Source organism: Chrysemys picta, chromosome 4, assembly GCF_011386835.1.
Source record: "Chrysemys picta bellii isolate R12L10 chromosome 4, ASM1138683v2, whole genome shotgun sequence".
In the NCBI taxonomy this organism is placed as follows: Eukaryota; Metazoa; Chordata; order Testudines; family Emydidae; genus Chrysemys; species Chrysemys picta.
This window is the reverse complement of record NC_088794.1, coordinates 129,478,485-129,489,125: the sequence shown is the minus strand read 5'-3', so window position 1 is coordinate 129,489,125 and position 10,641 is coordinate 129,478,485. Positions and strand designations below refer to the sequence as shown.

Sequence of the window (10,641 nt, the reverse complement as noted above, 5' to 3'; positions counted from 1 at the left end):
CTGAACTGGGAGGGATCAGGGAAGCCAAAGGGCAGAAATGGCCCTACTGGTCCCAAATACTGGCTCCCAGTATTTGTTCCCACCTAACCTTCTCTGTAGGTTCCTTGTGGCTGCCAGAGCTGCATTTCAGACTTGCTATGGGCTTGGCCAGATCAATTTTGGGTGAAAGGAAGGAATTCTTCCCACAGGGCAAAACTTGCCACACTATGGGTTTTGGGGTTTTCCCCCCTTCCCCCCCCCTCCCCCACATTCCTCACTGCATTCTGGAGGCCTGGTGTTTTAGGGGTTGTTTGTTTGTTTTAAGAGCCAGAAAAAGAAAGAATAGTTGATTTGTTGCACTATATGGCTGAGGTCTAAGGCAGATATGCTAGAGTTAAGTCTTGTACATGTAAAGGCACCTTTGACTAGACCCTCATTTCCCCATGCAAGGGGAAAGTGGGATGACTCCTATGTTCAGTGTTATGGGGTGTTAGGCTAAGGGTAGCCATTCCTCTTTCCCTACTGCTTGACCAGTTTAAGGCTAGTTTCCTCCCACACTGCACCCTGGTAATTTAAAGGGGGCAACTACCCCAGTTAATTGATTTAAAGTTAATCAAGTTGCAGCCTACCACTTACCTCCATCCTATATGTCTCATTTTCCTGTATAGGCTGATCAATAATGACAGGATTGTAGGAGGTCACACCATCGCTAATGTGAGCTTTAAATCTGTGGACTGCTCTATGGGAACTTGAGGAAACAATCCAGGAGGGCCCAGGATGGAAGCATAATGAACAAAATGTAATATTCATTTTGTAAGTGGTATCTCCCTACCCTGCAAGTACAAGGAATTGCATCTTCCACCTTCTGATTTCTTGTCAGCAATCAACACCATTTATACATACATGCTGTACAGAGAAAAAAAATTACATGACAGTGGATCTCTAGTATGACATGTACCTTCATGGATACAGAGAGAAGTGATAACTCACCAGTGAAATAGCCATGAGTGAGATATCTGTCTTTTCTCATAAGTGAATTGTCATAATAGAGTTCTTCACAAACTATACACTTACAAAACCACAAGAAAGAAAGGAAGAAGGAAAGAAAGAAACTTCTTTGGATAACTGATACAAACAAGACTACTAAAACATATGTAGGAACAGACATTTTCAAATCTTGTACAACTTCAAGGACATTGGAGTTATGGTTAATAAATGACACCCTAAACTAGAAAAAGAACCCATAGCAGCATTTGACAGCATGTTATTATATACACTCATACATGCACATATCCCCACACACACACATATGTGATACATATGATTGCATGGTAAGGTATTCATGTTTTCTTGGCATGCGCTTAGGATGGCTAACTGTTGGTGAAGTGAGTTAAGCAGGAGATCTCAGATGAGTGCTGGTAAGATGTTTATATTAGGCATTCTGTGACTATCACGCATGCCACTGGATAACTATTCTAGAAATGTTTTAGAGAGTTTTTTTTTTTAATGGTATTGGGACTATGTCCTGTATCTCTCCACCTTTACTGTCAGGGCTACTCTCAATTTTGCCTTTGTCCTGGGCAAGTTTTCTTAAGATCTTGAATTTGCAGAATTAAAGGCCAGAAAGGACCTTTTAAGAACCTACGAACCTGACCTGCATAACATAGGACATGGAATTTCACCTAGTAATTCCTACAGTGGAGGGAATTATTCTTCTCTACTATGGGAATGAGCCATATCAAGCCTAATAACTTAAAAGAACACAAAAAGTTACCGGTGTTTTATTCTCACCTATCTAGCAAACCACTTCAGCATGTAAGTAGGTCCACTGACTTCAATAATCAGATGTAACAAGTAAGCATGCACTTAAATTCCTTGTTGAATGAGGGCCTATGAGCTTACTACAGATTTCTTTGGGATTTAGTGGCCAAAAACAATCCTGGCCTACAGAGTTTCACCCCCTTACACCAGCAATTAATTTGGTCATAGGTCTTAAAGAGCAAGAAGTTGTGTCTTGACTGAGAAAATGTCTTTTCAAGCTTTATAAACCTTCAAGAAAGGTGTTGGAGCAACAGAAAACTAAACTGCTTTCTCTGACAACTAAGCAATCAGGAGTCAAAATATTATTCTTAACCTGCAGAATCTGATTCATAATAATCATTTTTTTAAGAATCCCAGCAAAATATCTTATTTGTATTTTCTTTAAGCCTTCAGATGCATTTTCCATCATAATATGAATTCCTGTGAAATAAGAGAAATGTATTTCAAGCTGTCATCTATTCCAAAATCAACTAAGATTATTAATTTGTTCAGATTCTGTTTCTGATTCTGGGTACATTCCACTGCAATGTCAAAGCAAAACCATTCCATCCTGACTAACAACTCCATAAATTTGGAGACATATGAGCCATTCAATATCTCCCTTTCTTTAAACAAACATACTTTAACACAAAATTTCAAAAGTGACTAGTGCTTTGTGGTGATACCTTGAATGAACCTGATTTTCGGATCACACACCTGCTGAAAAATCAAGTCCCTTTAAATGTTCTCAATTTGGGCAGACAATCATTAGTCACTTTTGAGAATTTGGGACTTGGCCTTATTGTCCAAGCATGATTTTAAGCAAAACAGCCCCCATTCAAACATATTAGGATTCCTCTTTTAATTACTGAAGAATGATTTCAGTGGAAAGAAATATTTTATTTTTAAAATATTGGTTTCACCTTTAATCTTTTATATGCATTTTGATCTTTGCCTTTTGTAATAACAACATGCCACTCTAGGGCATACAGTGTACTGAGATAAGATAATGTCAGGATTAGGGGGAACTCAAGGGATACCTATGATATTACATCATCTCAATATGGCTCTTAGCCTGTGGTGTGTATTATTGGTTAATTAAGGCACAGGAAATGATGTATATGAAAAGATACATCTTCCTTATTTCCACTGAAATAAAAATTTCAAATCAAAAGCATCTGTCTTTTTTCATTTATATGTCAAAATGTAATTGGCTATGGCTGGGGTTTGTTGCCTTTATTACTTTTAATAGCTGTACAGCCACTGATTGCCCAAGCTGATGGTTAATTTAATTCCTGTCAATACAATATTGGGGCTGTCTGCATATTCAGGCCATGATTAACTGCAGCACAGTCCATAACAGTAGTGTTATTATTACTGCATTTAACTACCTCTCGGGAGAAGACAAATTAAATTATGTTGAAAATGCTGTTGATTATCATTACGGACTTATTTGTAGAGCACAATTACTGATCTGTTGTAAAATAAATCAAATTTTTTATCATCTTGGTATAAATTAAATGTAATGTAGGCGAATGGAGAGTGGTTACAGAAAGAGTTCAGGCAGCTTTGTATAAGTCAACCAAGCACTGAATTAAAATAATAATCACAGATGAACATGATATTATATTTTAATAATAAGCTACTTTGTGACCAAGTGTGGCTCATAGATTATGGGATTTCAACAATAAAAAAAAGCAAACTTCAAATGCTTTATGAGCTGTTGACTTAAACAAAAAGGTTGAGGCCTTCAAATAAATTACTTTATACTACTGTTTCTACACAAGCTGGAATCATGGTTCAAGTAACTAATTTTAGGCACTGCTTTAAAAATACAATTACACTAATAGCTTACATATGACAGTCCTTTAGCTCTCCTCTTCCATCTATAATACCCACCCCTGCCACACTGTATTATATCTTTACTGAATGTGTTGCATTACTGATAACTGCAGTGACAACAAAATATTTGCAACATTTGTGCACAGATATAATGTATGCTAAACGCTCATGAATACATATTGATTAACACCATTATTTCTAAAAGAACAAGATGGTGACTATTGCTTATTGGGTGAGGAAAAGTGGGAGAAGGTATAAAGGAGCTTTCTCCAGCCCTTTACACAGCTATGGAGAGGCCAGCTACAATCCCAGCCACTGAGTTCTGAGTCTAGCACCACCACCAACGCTAGGAAACCCAGAGAAGGGGATGAGAAAGGTGACATGGATGGGAGGAGCATGGCCCAAGCCTCCTTTTACGCTACCCATCAGAGTTCAGCTGATGAATGGGGAAGAACAGGCTGCACCTATCGGTGATGGAGGCAGATTATAAAATGGCATAAATTGTCGTAGCTCCATTGAAGTCAATTTAGAATCTTCCCTCTGGCACATATGTTCCTCCAGTGCTCTAAATGGGCATATTGACATCACAGCCTCTTCTTACCCAAGTCTACTGTAAGGTGGGCCTTAAAAGCCACAATATACCCCAAAGCATCTAGTATCACTTCCTTATTTAAAAAACAACCCTCACTTCACTAGGTGTTTTCCCTACATAAGGACTACATGAATACACCCTTTTTGTACCTATTACAAGCATAGCTATTATATGCGGAGCTGGTAGGTTGCCTAACACTTTTCATTAAAGGCCCCTGTTTTAAGTTGCTTAAAATTATGCCAAATTTTAACCCTTGAGGCTAACATTTTTCATACTTTCTGCCTCTGACTTTTCTTGTAAAAGCTGACTTTCTTGGAAAGTTCCAGAAAAAACAGCTCACATATTCCTGAGAATGAGGTTGGGGGGGGAAAATAGGCAGTTTGCCTGATGTTAATTTCCTCCTTCTCCCCCCAACAGTTTTTTGAAGAGCTTTCCAGCTTCCATGCTTTGGAACAGAAACTTGAAATGTGGCAGGGACATGTTTCTGAGGTTAGAGAGGTGCCTTTTGCTGTCTCCATAAAAATCTACCCAGATCTGGCCAAGTTACAGGACTCTGCCCTTTGCACATGCTCAGTAGTGCTTAGAGGCTTATTGCTAAGTCTCTGAACATTCCATCTGCACTGAACATGCTTCAGCCCCACAACTTCCCACATGCCAGCTCTACTCCACTTGGGAACAACATTCTTTGTAAGCTGGCTGGGGACCCAGGAAAACTGGGTTCTAATCCTGCCTCTGCCACACACTTCCTTATGTTGATTCTTGGCAATACTATCATAATATAAACATATTCTCTTTTTGATGTTGATTCTAAAAAAGTTCTGCTTCTTTTCATGGACTTTTAATGACTCAAAATACAAGCTTTTCACAATAATGCTGTGTTACACAGCCCCCACCACCACCCCATTTAAGCTATGCAATATCAATATCACAGCATCCAGAAAACTGCACATTGCCAAAGATCATTTTCATTATTAACTATTAATTCTACAGCACACAAAAGTATGCTAGGTGCCTCCCACTATAAATAAGGCAATGTGGTCCCTGCCTCAAACCAGTCACAATGTAATTTCAGATGCAAAACAAAAACAGGGGTTAGCAAAATTGGAGGAAGGACGGGATTAGTTACAGCTGTAAGGGGAAAGATGTTCTACATAAAGGGGGTAGAAAATGTGAAGATAAAGTCCAGGCTCAACATTTTCTCAGCATTCTTTACAAAAAGCATGCTAGACACCCAACAGAAAGAAGCAGGTAGCATGCTTTCCATAATATGTGCTAAAAACACTTTAGCTCAGTCTATACTAGCAGCTACGCAGTTTCAAATTTCCAGTCCAGTGGGACACACTGTTGGCTTTTCTAGTGTTCCTTCTTTAAAAAATAAAGGCTTTATTGGAAAGCTTTAAACATGTGATGGGGATGTGTCCCATAAACCCCATCCGCATAGCATAACCCTATAACTCATGCATACACATGTAGGTAGAGAAGCCAAGTCAGTCAATATCTATGTTTAAATCAGTGGGGATGAAAGGGTTTAAAAAGGCAGTAGAATCAGGTACTATCGGGTTAAATAGATATAAGATATGCAACATATTGGGGCCCCTGTGTCTTAAATGCATTTCTAGGTTAATCTTCAATACAGTCAATTAATAAAAGTTATCAAAATCTGCTCAAATGACAGACAGAAGAGAATTTGTGAAATTATATCGACCAAATAAAATAAACTCAATACAGCAATTTATGTCTTAAATAAAAGTAAAGAATGCAAGCGTCACAACACTCAATAATACCAAAAAACAAAACCATTATTAACAAATTTGACCAAATATTACATATATTTATATAGACAAATATAGATATTTTCAAAAAAGAGCACATCTGCCTGTAATAAATATCAATAAATTCTGCTAAAAATGAAAATTGTTACTAAAACAATTGTGCAGACTGTTTATGACCTGTGAAATTCACCCATCAGTGGGGGAGCTATGAAAGGATCCCAACACAGCAGTGGATGATACTGTGCTGATTTGATATGACACACACTATTCATCTTCATAAAAGTTTCAAACTCACCAGCTACAAACTGAGATCCATTGTCATTTACTAGCCGATCATCTAGCAAACAACGAGGAGTGAACATTTCACACAGCTCCTTCCTCACAGACGTGGAGCACAGCAGCAGTTTTAGTGGCACTGATGAATGATCTCCTTATGGCCATGGGAAGACGACGAACTTCTGCAGTGACACTGCTGGATCTATCAGCAGCCTTCCACACAGTGCGTCAATATTACCTTGTACTCCACCAACAGAGGACAGCTAAGTCAGCTTCACTCTTTTCTCACAAACAAAACCCCGAGAGTCATGGCTGATGAATGCTTCTCTGTCCAATGAGCCCTCACTTGTGACATTTTGCAAAGATCATTCCATGCACACATATACCAAAGAAGATTGTAAGGCAATATGGACTTCAGTGTTACCAGTATAGTGATGATATCCAGCTATATGCTTTCATTTCAACTGATGTAGCCAACGTCATCATCCTGTTATCATGGTACCTGAGTGATCTAGCCTTATAGATGAAAAATAGGTGGCTCAAACTCAACTCAGGCAACAGAGAGGTGATGCTGGTGGGAAGAAGAAAGCAACTTTAGGAGCCAGCCAAGATATTAACTCATTCACTCTTGAAGTTGTCAAGTATTGCAATCTTAGAATCCTATTGGATTCTTCTCTACTTCTGGACACAAAGATTGTGACATTAGTAAGAAACACCTCTTTCCACCTACCCATGATACCTCTAACCATCTTTACTTCTCTGCACCTTTCCACAATCAGCTATAGCTTTCTTAACTATAGCTTAATCACTTTCTTAATAATTTCAAGTTATAATGAATAGCACCATGTTTCTATGGACCAGAAGAAAATTTTGAAAGCTAATAACAATAATGCAATATGTAGCATATCTATCAATCTCAAAGCACTTTGCAAAGAAGGATATAATTATCCATATTTTACAGACCTATAAACTGAGGCCCATAGAAGTAAAGTGACTTCCCCAAGGTCACACAAGTTAGTACCAGAGATGGAAACAGGGCCTTATCATGTAACTCTCACTCCTGTGCCATATTGCTGTACTTCATGGTCTGGGACAAATGAGAGGTACTACTTTTTAAATAATTATTTGGATTAAAATCCACAATAATTTTCAAAAATTAGAGCTACATCCAAGCTGAATTTGGACCAGTATTTTAAAGCAGCTACATCCATTTCGGGGAGAACAGCTGGATAGGTGTGGGAAAGAATATGTTTTACCAACATTAACTAAATACAACATTCTTCCAATATGGTGCTTTCCTGTACATATGCCCATCAAACAGGTCAGGTTTTCCCTTTCTTGTTCATCCACACCTCCCACTTACTTCTACAGATGTTTAGGGAGCACAAGAAATGCAGGTTTGGGCTCAATATCTACACAGGTGGGAATAACTGCTATTCTACTGCAACTTAACCTCAGTCTTTTAACAGGAGAAGGCAGTTACGGGAGAAACCAGGCCATACAAATGAACAAACTAGAACATTAAACAGTGACACTAGTTAGCTGATATGGCTACTAAAGTCACTCACTGAATTCTTCCTTGTCAGTTTTTCATCCTTCAACTATATTATTATTTTCTTCTGCCATTAAGTAGTTCTAGTCTATGTAGTATATTGAAGAACCCATAAAATCTGTTTTTCCAGGGAACCCTCATAAAAGCAGCTTTGACATCTCCATTAGAAAGGTTAATTATGTCAGCAACAATTTTGCTGTTCTGCATTGGACGGGGAAGTTCTAGGTATACAGTACAGTTATATGCTGTAGATATGTTACTACTGTAAGCTTGCTGTTCAAACAATATTGTGTGCTGCTTTCTGAAACCAAATATTTTATTATTTATTCAGTGATAATATGTATGTTTAATTTTATAAAATCATCACGAGCCATTTTATGACATATTTTTATGCACTACAGTCAATTAAAAAGGCTGCCTCCCTACAAAATACGCAGTGTGACCTGAAGCCTACCCTTGCAATTGTAATACTTTAGACAATTATGTTATTATTTTCTAGGATGTGCTCTCTACAGCCCTTTGAATACTTGTGCCAGATTAACTTAGCTCTGTGTCACAAATTGGAACTGACGTGTCATTCATGTTAGAACTGTAAGTGGTAAGGAAAGATTTCATTCAGCTAAAACAAATGTAATTTGCACTAATTTCTTTTTTCCAAATGGAAGTGTTCATGACAAATTTTGTTCACTAATACCTAAGCCTCCATCATGTAAGCTTAGAAAGCTTAAAACACTGTCTGCTATTAACTTATGTTCATGTATTTTTAAATGCACACACCATAATATTTCGATCTTGCTTTGTTTCTGTTTCATTTTAGAATATATTTTGACCCCATGTTTTGTGAATGTACTGACATTAAATTGCCTTGATTTCTATAATTAGCCCAAGATTTTTTAAAATATACCTACTAAGATTCCAGAGCCAGCAAAAAATACCTTTTTAGAGGTATTCTGATGCAAACATAGGCCCCAGTTCAAGACGATACTTAAATATGTGCCTAAAATCAAGCATAAGTTATAATACCTAGCTCTTATATAGTGATTTTTATCAGTAGATCACAAAGCACTTTACAAAGGAAGTCAGAATCATTATCCCCATTTTACAGATAGGGAAACTGAGGCACAGAAAGGGGACGTGACTTGTCCAAGATCACCCAGGAGGCCAGTGGAAGAGCCAGGACTAGAACCCAGGTCTTCTCTGTCTGAATCCAGTGCTCCATCTGCAAGGCCACACTGCCTCTCCAGCTGCTTAAAATGAAGTGCCAGATTCTCATTTATACTAAGGCTGTGAACTGCCCAGACAAGAGAGGTATAAAGTAGCCTTAGTATAAAAGAATCAGGATCAAGCAGATGTTTAACTACCTTTCTGAATCAGGGCCTCAGCAGAAAGAATTTAAGAACACAATTGTCCACAATTAGACAAACAAATTAAACGATGGCTCTTTCTTAACAACCTGTCTGTAGCACAGGATTTGATCTTCCTCCTATATAATCATTCATCTGGGGGAGAGGGGGGGGGAGGGGAATGGGGATGTAAATCAGAATATTGACCCTGCAGTAGGTTTCTTAAATAAAGAAATCACCATTATGTGCAGAAGTGACAGATCTTCATTTCAATTCTCTGTGATCATCCTGGATTAGATATTAAATATAAACATAGGGCAGGCACACTATTTGCAGTCGTGCACCAACCACCTCATGTTACCTCTTTTCAGCCCTTTAAGGAAACACATATAAGCGATTACACTAATACCGTATCTAAAACCTGGGCCATTTCAGGCTGAGATTTTTACCAGTCTGCGTCAACATTTGATACCTGACTTGCATAACATTGATTTTCATTTTATAAGCATGACTGAAATCTCTTCCCCCCCTAAAAAGAGACTACACTGTGTCTGTTCAAAAAGCACAACAAGCACAGAAAAAAAGTATTTACTAATGTATTTCTTTGATACTTAGTCTATGTCTCAGCATAACTATGTGACACATAATAAAGAAAACTTGGAGGCTTAGATTAAAAGTAGACTTTACGCTGTTTGTGCATCTGCCTTTTTTATGATCCACAGATATTTTGAATTCATTCATAATTCATTACATGCTCATTTCTAGGTAACACAGTAATATATCAGCACAACCTTCTCACTTCTCAACAAGCTATACAGAGGCTTATTTAATGGCTGCTAAGTAATGTAAAAGGTACAGCCATGAATGTAAGTGCCATAAGATACATACCAATGCTTCATCCTGCAAAGGTTACCATTTGAACAGACTTGGGTCCAGGCTGAGTCCAACTGAAGTCAACAGGACTTGACCTAGAAGAAAGAGTTAATCCATACAACTCCTTTTGCTGGAACATGGGCCAAATCTACAAATAGGTGTCTGGACATTTCAGAAGCAATCTGTACCTTACAGCTGTTCTGAGGGATAATCAGTACAAGCATTCTTCATTACTGGACATCTAACAATGACTTGCCATCTACAATGGTCAACCATCATTTGTAAGCACAGCCATCTAGAAAAAAACAAGACAGGAATTCTAGGAACACCTGATGAAGTTCCAAATTTAAAACACCTTGCATAATCAGTATCAAAGCAGGACTAATGGGGATGCAAAAGAAAAGCAGACAGGATGGCCCAGATCCAGCAAAGCACTTGAGGATGTGCTTACTTTATGCATGGAAGTTCTCCCATTGAAACCAGTTTCATGACACTACTCACGTGGATAAAATTAAGCATATGTTTAAGGGCTTTGCTGGATGGGTCCTTAATAACAGTTCAGAGGCTGATGCAAAAAGCTAAAGTTACTCTTGTGTTAGATACAACGCCTTA

At 38.0% G+C, this 10,641-nt stretch overlaps 1 long non-coding RNA gene across 1 annotated transcript; it reads right to left on the bottom strand.

Moving 5' to 3' along the window:
• Positions 1 to 298: 298 nt before the first annotated feature.
• On the bottom strand, positions 299 to 10,326 carry LOC135983197 (uncharacterized). Its single transcript, XR_010600749.1, has 3 exons — positions 10,218 to 10,326; positions 10,045 to 10,124; positions 299 to 6,832 (listed from the first exon to the last, which is right to left on the bottom strand). It is a non-coding gene; the product is annotated as an uncharacterized LOC135983197 (long non-coding RNA).
• Between the last annotated feature and the right edge of the window lie 315 nt (positions 10,327 to 10,641).